The following is an 8,678-nucleotide window of genomic DNA, read 5'->3' on the forward strand; positions in this document are numbered from 1 at the left end:
AGAAGTGGGTGTTTAGATGTTCTCAAATGAAGACAGATTATTCTGAAAGCAAGAATTGCACTTTTCATTGCCAATGGCTGCCCATTTCTTACAATATTTGGGCACAATCCACCAGCATGTCCTCCCACACACGAGTCTCGCTGCCACGGATGGGTGTCAAACAGAAGCACCCAAAAGCAATTGAGGTCGTTGTCTCAAGGGTGATGGCTTAGATTAAGGATGAGTGGATTCCCTCAGTTCTACTCCATTATTATTCTGACATTCTGATGTCCCTTGAGGACTGTTCTATTTTAATTCCAGCAGGAATTCCAGACTTCAGAATGTCAGCAATGGATTTTGTGCATAAGCCCTCACAACAGTGATTTTTCTAAAAAGCAACCATCCACCACAATCTGTGCTCCTGTGGGAAAACTAGGTGGAGGGGGAGGGCATTCCCAGCCACATTTTATACATTAAAAAACACCATTCTCAGTTTTTTTAGAGTCTATTATACAAATAAGTGTATCTTTATTGTAAAAGAAATGGCAAAATTGTGCAAACAAAAATACATTTTAAAAACATGATTTCAGGTGTCTCTTGGGATGGGGAGCTTCTTTTCATGTTTTAATCCACTTTAGATGTATGTTCAATGGGGAAAGTGCAGAAAAGAAAGCAGGAATGCTGCTGGTTTGCAATATTCCAGAAAGACACCACTGAAACAATAACAAATGGCTAATATAGTTTGAATAACATGTACAATAGCAGAGAACCCGGCATCTGAGAGAGTAGGCCTGTTCACACAGTCATTTGAATCTAGATTTAATGTGGCTTACTGACACTGAAGTGATTGTGTGAACCCAGGCCAAGGGGGCTTCTGGTCTGAGATTCTAGCCTTGGCCTGGGTTCACACAATCGCTTTAGTGTCAGTAAGTCACATTAAACCTAGATTCAAATGACTGTGTGAACAGGCCTAAAATCTGACAGCAGCTGATTCCATGAGCATCCTCAGTTTTGCATTACAGCATGGTAACTAGATCAAGTCCTACACGCTGCAAAGATGACTGCTTGTCCTCTGGGCCCATCACAATATCCAAAGCTGAAACAAATGTTCAGAAATACTAAAAATCCATCTTTCACCCCCAATTATGCTATTACAATTTTTGAATGAGAAACTTCCGAGCAGAATTTGAATATACGTGGCTGTAATATTTCAGACTCCAAATATGGATGGAGGGCTCTGTCCTGCCCAGCTGCTGAATGAGGCAGGAAGCAAAGCGCTCTTACCCAGCGGGAGGCTAGCAGATGATTGCTGCCCAATCAGAAAATGGGAGCACACACAGCTCCTGAAGTTGATTAGGATGCTAGTGTGAATGAGCCTATTATTGTGTGAACAACCTATTCTCACGATCATGAAAAAGAGGGCAGAAGGCAGTATACCCAGGGATTTGTGGTCATGTGAGCCCACGGGAATCCCTTCAACCCACCTTGCTCAAATCTGGGTAACCCAGACCTTCTACCCAGCCCTTTACCCGGGGAGGATGGAACATGAGCACTCCTTCCACAGCGTCCTGGTCATCTGGCTGCATTTGCCTTTGGCGGCAGGTCTCAAGAAGCAGCAGCCATGTTGACAATGGAATCATTAATGTGCCACTCTGCAAAGCTCACTCAATAATCCTTTGCATCTAATGCCTTCAGTAGGACTGGGCTCACCTCTTGACCCTTTGTGGCCAATCAGAGGAGAGCTGATGATGTAATGAAGGCTGCCTGTATACTCATTTAATTTATGTATTTCTTTAAAACATTTATACCCCACCCCTCCAGTATACGACAATGCACAATGCATGCTGGGATAGCTCTTTCGATTCTCAGAGGACCCAGCTCTTGATTTCTGCAATGGAGCCCACTGCTGCCTTGATCACCTGTGTGCTCAGTTTGCAGACCTAAACAGAGATTATGTTCGTCTGTTGCTACCAGGGGAGGAACTCCTTTAATTCCAAGGACCCCAGTGCATTGAGACACAGCAGGGATGACCTTGCAGAGAGCAAGAGCACAGGGTCAAAAAGAGTTGCAACAAGTAGTTGGTGTGTGGACTGAAATCCAAATTAGGGTCCTCCTACTCTTTCCAACTTGGAACAAATGCTTTCCATAGCTGCATTGAGCCGAGTTTCTCTTTGAGGTGGAGAGTCAACTTCCTGTGTTTCCACAAAGCTGCGGTGGAGCTTGCAGAAATAATTCGCAGGGACCTCGGTGCTCATTCCCAGTAACAACGACCCTCCCTGACACTCCTCTTCCTTTTCGTTTCATGTTTGTAGAAACTTGCAAAGCGAATGGTGACGAGGCAGGCGGAAATTAACAGCTAGCAAATACCTCGTGAGGCAGCCTCAGATGAATAAATTACATCAGTCACACTGAAGTGGAACAGCCCTGAATGGGAACGGCCCTGCCCAGGACTGAAGGGGAAGGCAATGGTTTGATCCCTGGCTGAGAATCTGGTGAGGGAGAAGTGGGCACTAAATAGTCCATGAGCCAGGCCCACAAATTTTGGGTAGGGGTGTGCAAACTGGTTCAAATCCTAACTGGTTTGATGCCAGTTTGATGCCAAACCCCAGTTTGGCCCAACCCCAGATCGAACACACACAGGTTCATCGAACCACTATATATAGAGAGAGAGAGAGAGAGAAATGCATGTCCTGGTCCATTCAGGGTGTATATATTTGGACTCAAGTATAGAGATTTGCTTTCCCTACAGTACTGTGTCTACCTCCTGCTTCCTATGACAATAAAAATATCTAGCAAAATCCTTGCTTGCCCAATGATCGTCTTCATCACCCTTGGTCTTCCCTCCCTCAAACTAATTGTTCTAGAGTCACTCTTGCACAGAACAAGCATAGGAACATAGGAAGCTTCCATATACTGAGTCAGACCATTGGTCCAGCTAGCTCAGTACTGTCTACCCAGACTGGCAGCAGCTCCTCCAAGGTTGCAGGCAGGAATCTCTCTCAGACCTCTCTTGGAGATGCTGCCAGGGAGGGAACTTGGAAATTTCTGCATGCAGGCATGCAGATGCTCTTTCCAGAGTGGCTCCATCCCCTGAGGCGAATAACTTAGAGTGCTCACATGTAGTCTCCCATTCAAATGCAGGGCGGACCCTACTCAACAAAGAGGAGAATTCATCCTTGCTACCATAAGACCAGCTCTGCTTTCGCCAATATGAAAATGCAGCAAAGGAAAGTTTAATCTGTTGAATATCTGCCTGTCAAGGACACAGGAGTCCTGCCAGGAGAGATTGAGAGAAAAATATCAGCCCTAGAGACAAATGTGCTCAAAAGAATGCAGAAGGGGGAGGTTTTTGTTTACGTGTTCTGAACAAATAAAAGAAATAATATCAAATTTAATATAAATGTCACTTGATGAAAATGTGTGGAGTGACGAGGATCTTTGTGAATCTGTAATCACACTGAGTAAGCAGCGCGCTAATGAAGCCTCATTATATCATTAAGCATTGTACTTTGTTTGCTGCAGGTTTATTCTCTTTTTAAAATTTTACATGCTTGCTTTGTTTCAAGATACCTAATAAGCTTTTGTACAAATGTGTAAATGAGGCAAAGCTTTAGAATTGGCTTTTGGGTTGGGGTTTATTCACAGCAAGAGTTTCCCATTTTCCGTGGTAGGAAATATAAAGTGAAGCCTCCACTCATGATTGTGGGGTCAAAATACAAACTTTGCATACACAGGAGGGTGCTCAGATCGCTTCTTCCCCACAGTGCCTTTGTTTCCCTGTCAATTCCCAAATCTCCAGGGATTCAGAAGCAACACAAGGAACCGCCAGCAGCGGGTGGGACTGGAGTGGGACAGTGCCAGCCTGATCGTCAAGTGAGGGAAGTGTTCAAGAAGTCCTGCTTCACCCATGGGAGGAGGAGGGATCTTCCCAGGACTCCTCCTCCAGTCCTGGTGACCTACCTTGTAATTCTCTCACCATGGCAGCTAGAAAGAGGTAGACGAGGTGCATTTCACTCGCCTCTTGTGGTGGTTTTTGTTGGAAAGAAAAGAAAACCCTGGCCCAGTGGAATTGGCCCAATGGAATTACTCTACCTGCCTTGCCTGGGGCAACTACCTCTTTAATATCACCCAGGGAAAGAAGCACAATGTTGCCTACCATTAAGCGATCCTGGAGTGTAAGACCAACTCTGCAGTGCATTTGGGGGTCAGGAGGTTAAGAGGCTGCACTCTGGATGTCCCGCGGCATCAGATTTCCCCTGATGAAACTACAGCAAAGTACCTCCATGAGAGGCAAACTGTTCCGAAGCAACCTGTGCCTCGAGTGAGTGGAATTTTCCTTAAATAATTCACAGAGCTTGGCTGGATCACTATCAGGCCTGCTCCCCACCCCTGCAGTTACAGCACACCTGCCTGAGTGGTTTTCACAGTGTAGTGGCAATGATGCACTTACATCAGCGGGGTTTCCTTTAATGCTGGCAGCTTCTGAGTTTGTGATGCTCAGTCTCAACTCAAAACACCGCCTGCACATTCATTTTGGCACTGAATTTATGCATCTGACTAAGCTGAGAATCACGCCAATGCACTTTGTGCATGGAATAAGAAACTCATAAACATCTGAGTTTCTGGCAAAAATCTGAGTGCTCTATAATTCTCTTGGTCCTCCTCTTTTTATGTATTTTAAGCAAAACAAAATCAATGGGGAGAAAAAAAGAATATAACCAAAATGAGATTTTGTATAATTTCAAACTTACATTGAAATGCAAGTCAGGTTTTCCCTTTAAAAGTTGTTTCTGAAATATTGTTTCTCTCTAAACGTCCATTTCCATCCTGCCTGCAGACTAGACATGTGCAATTCGATTCGATGTTGAATCAATTCAGGTTGAATATGGGGAGAGTTGGTGTTTTGATATCAAATCACCCTCAAAATGACCCTAACCCCTGCTAACTTGGCAAAGAGGCACCTTTTAAGGTGGTGATGCTCTTTATTTAGCAGGGGGAGAGTAACTGGCCCTCTCCACCCCCAGCACAGTATCCCTCCAGTGACTGTTGCTGGTGTCTATCTTGTGTTTCTTTTTAGATTGTGAGCTCTTTAGGGACAGGGATCCATTTATTTATTTATTATTTCTCTGTGTAAACCGCCCTGAGCCATTTTTGGAAGGGTGGTATGGAAATAGAATGAATGAATGAATGAATGAATGAATAAATAAATAAATAAATAAATAAAATAAAGGACCCAATTCAGGGTTGAAGCGAATCACCCCGCCTGTTTTTCAGGGAAGAGCAGGAAGAATGGATCTCAAAATGGTGCTTTTTTTCTGGGGAGAACTGGTGTACCAGTTGGGGTTGGCGGGTAGACCAGCCTTAGGCTCCAAACTTAGCACGTCAGCCCATCTTGGAGGACTCGTCTACCTGGTAGACAAGTCCTCCGTAGCGTGCAGAGATGCGAAGTCTGCAGCGGAGGGCTGGTCTCCCTGCTGACCCCAATTGGTAGACCAGTTCTCCCCAGAAAAATGGGCCTCAAAATGGCACATAAATCACCCAAATCAATTCTGCAAGCATGATTCAGTAGCAGAATATGATTTGTGCACCCTTCTACTGCACAAGTTATTGCTTTTCTGCAGTAACTCATGATGGGCAAACTCCCCTTGGCTCAATTCAGAAATGGTTCAGTAATTATGAGATTTCTTGGTGAGAGCTAAGGGAAGGGGATCAGTTTTCCAAGAGTAATTTCTCAGTTCATAATGTTGGCACCTGTGTAAATAAAGTACCATGTGACTATCTTGTATTTATTTCCAAAAGAGCTGGAAACATTATGGTCCTTATGGATGGGTAACCAGAGCACCTGTGTGAGAGAGAGATGTTTCAGAGGTGACATGCAGATACATCATTGTTACTAAAAATCTGAAGGGAAAAAACCCCAAGGGGATAGCCCCTCAATAAACTGTCCAGTGTTCCCTCCATCTAATGAAGATGCCCATATGTTTTTGACTACAACTCCCAGAATCCCCAAGCAAAAGCCATTATAGCTGGGGATTATGGCAGTTGTAGTCAAAAGCACCTGGAAATCCCTGTTAGAAGGAACACTGAAACTGTCTCCATGTAAGTATATGGGATAGAATGTTCAAGGACTCAGAGTGCAGTTAACAGACAAGCAGCTGGGCAAAGCTATAAAAAATTTAATTGAACTTTTTGGTGATGAGGTTGGGGAAGGAGAACTTTTTAAAAAGAGCATGAAATGTCTCCTTGAAGGATATTCCCTCTACATGGTCACAACACCTTCTGTTCCTTAGTGGGGGAAAGGTGCCTAAAACATTCACCATGCTCAGGCACAGGTTCAGGTAACACATGCACATCAAGAATATACTGCAACGTTTTGCTGTGGGTCCATATTTGTATGTTATATATCCTCCTGGGAGTTGTACTTTCTGCACCAGTCATGATGGGGAGGCAGTTGGAAATATGACTTGAGCAAAAATGACTCTGTGTTACCCCCATTATTTTGGTGTGGGGATAAAGGTGAGAACATAGATAAAGCTGTTTAAGTGCAACAAGGCTTTTGCTTATTTTCCTTCTCTCGTGGGGTAGACATGGCCCCAAATCCCCTGAGGTGGCCCCGGTGGCCCAAATGTGTGGGCCTGGAGCATAGCCTAAAACGAAAAGGGAGACAAACTCAGCCTCTTTAGAGTTGTTCCCTCAGACATGTTAAATAGCACTAACCAGGAAAGATACCTTAATCAGGATTGTCAGACTGAAGCTGCTGTTCAACATAAAAGGTGTCACACACACAAAAAAGCCCTTGTAGTGAGCAGCATCTCAGAGGGAATGAGACCAAAATAACACAGGTTGAGTCGAGAAAAAGTCGCACCGATCACATCTTTGAGACAAAGAAGACAAAAGGACTGGGAAAGGGAGTGGGGCGGTGGGGGGACAGGAAAGGGAGCTGACATCAAGTGTTCCTTCTGGGGGAATTGGTTTCAGAAAGTGCCTCCTGCAAAGGTGGTTTATTGTATCCTGAGATGCCCAGCCACGAACGAGGTGTCATGGGTGGGCGTGGGGAGAGTTTACCTTGGGATGGGGCTGCAGCTCAGTGGCAGAGCCTCTGCTTGGCATGCAGAAGGTCCCAGGTTCAATCCCTGGCAGCAGCCTCTCCAGGTTGAGCTGGAAAAGACGCCTGCCTGCAACCTTGGAGAAGCTGCTGACAGTCAGGGTAGACAATATTGAGCTAGATGGACGAAGGGTCTGACTCAGTATAAGGTTGCTTCCTGTGCTGGTGGCCCCACATCACTTTGCTGAAGTCCTCAGTGGTTCTGCTCATGATGCCTTACTTTACCATAAGATGGAGATACATTTTAACCTTGTGACTGATTCAAGCTCGGGTCCAGATTCTAAGATAGGTCACAGTTATTGACACTTCAGCCCTGTTTCTCAGGGAAACAACCACTCCTGCTTTCAGTCCAGAGGACTGAAAATAATTTCCGAGGGCCTCTTCCTTAGTATCACTTTGCACCTTGCTAACACACGTTCCTCCTACAAAGTTTCTCTAAGCTTCCTTGACATCTTTCCAGCTCTTGTTCAAAAGCACTGAGCATAAAATCTTTAACAATGACTGTGCAAGCCCATCAGCATTCATTACATGACAACTTCACAAAGCCATATCAGAGTGAGGACAAAGCTTCTTGCCATTACTCTTAATGGCCATGTCTGGGGGGGACTTTTTTTTTTTTTTTTTTTTTGCAAAATGCACCTTTCTTTTTAATTCAGCCCTAAACACATGTACCCAAAGTAAATATGCTATCATGGGATGGTTCAACAAACGTGTTGGGGTATGCAGATATGGAATATCATGCCGCAGCACTTAGGCTCTATGGACTTTATTTATGCATATATAAATAAATGTCCTCCAAAGAGCTCAGGGCAGTGTATCTGGTTATTTTTACCTTCACAACAACCCTATTAGGTAGGTTAGGCTAAGAGACAAGTTACTGTGCAAACGTCACCCAGTGAGCTTCAGGGCTGAATGGGGATTTGAACCCGAGTCTCCCCAGTCTTAGTTTAACTCTCTAACCACTACTCATTCCTACCTCCTCTCTACTTCAGAGCCCTTCCAGTCCTGTAAACATTAAAGATTTTGGAAGTGACCCAAAAAATCACAGAAACACTTGAAATGTTGCATTTATGAGGGGAGTGAAAGAGGGAAGGAAAGGGTGTTTGGATTTAGGTAGATTTCAAAAGCAATCTGGCAGAAGGGAGGGTGGGCAAAGGGCAGAGAGAGTATGCATGGAAAGAAAAGCAGGAATTCATAATTACTAATTAGGAAGAGGAGTAGTAAAGTGGCAAAAAAGTGCATCTTCAGTTTTAAAAAGAAAGTTCTCTCCCATACTGCGTTGCTCTTCAAGACAGCCTGTTTCCCTCCCACCATCCTGCCCCTCTAGAGAAAATCCTCCGGTTTTCAGGCCTGCTGTGTTAATTACCATTTCCCTGATTGCCTTCAATGATATGCTGCACTTGTATTATTTGAACAATAGATGTTGGAGGGGTTTCAGACCTCTTGAAGAGACTGGGAAGCTGTTTCCAGCCAACTCAGAGTGTGTGTGATGTGTGTGAATGATGCAGATGATTCTAGGGGCCTGTGCTTGGGGTGCAAAGTGTGGAGGGAGAATGCACAGCCGCGTCCATAGAACCAGAAGTTCACGCCCTCC

At 44.6% G+C, this 8,678-nt stretch overlaps 1 non-coding gene across 1 annotated transcript; it reads left to right on the plus strand.

Annotated features, from left to right (window-relative positions):
- Nucleotides 1-7,054: 7,054 nt before the first annotated feature.
- Nucleotides 7,055-7,125, plus strand: TRNAA-GGC (transfer RNA alanine (anticodon GGC)). The gene has a single exon. It is a non-coding gene; the product is annotated as a tRNA-Ala (tRNA).
- Nucleotides 7,126-8,678: the final 1,553 nt, after the last annotated feature.

This window comes from Hemicordylus capensis, chromosome 11 (assembly GCF_027244095.1).
Source record: "Hemicordylus capensis ecotype Gifberg chromosome 11, rHemCap1.1.pri, whole genome shotgun sequence".
Classification (NCBI taxonomy): Eukaryota; Metazoa; Chordata; class Lepidosauria; order Squamata; family Cordylidae; genus Hemicordylus; species Hemicordylus capensis.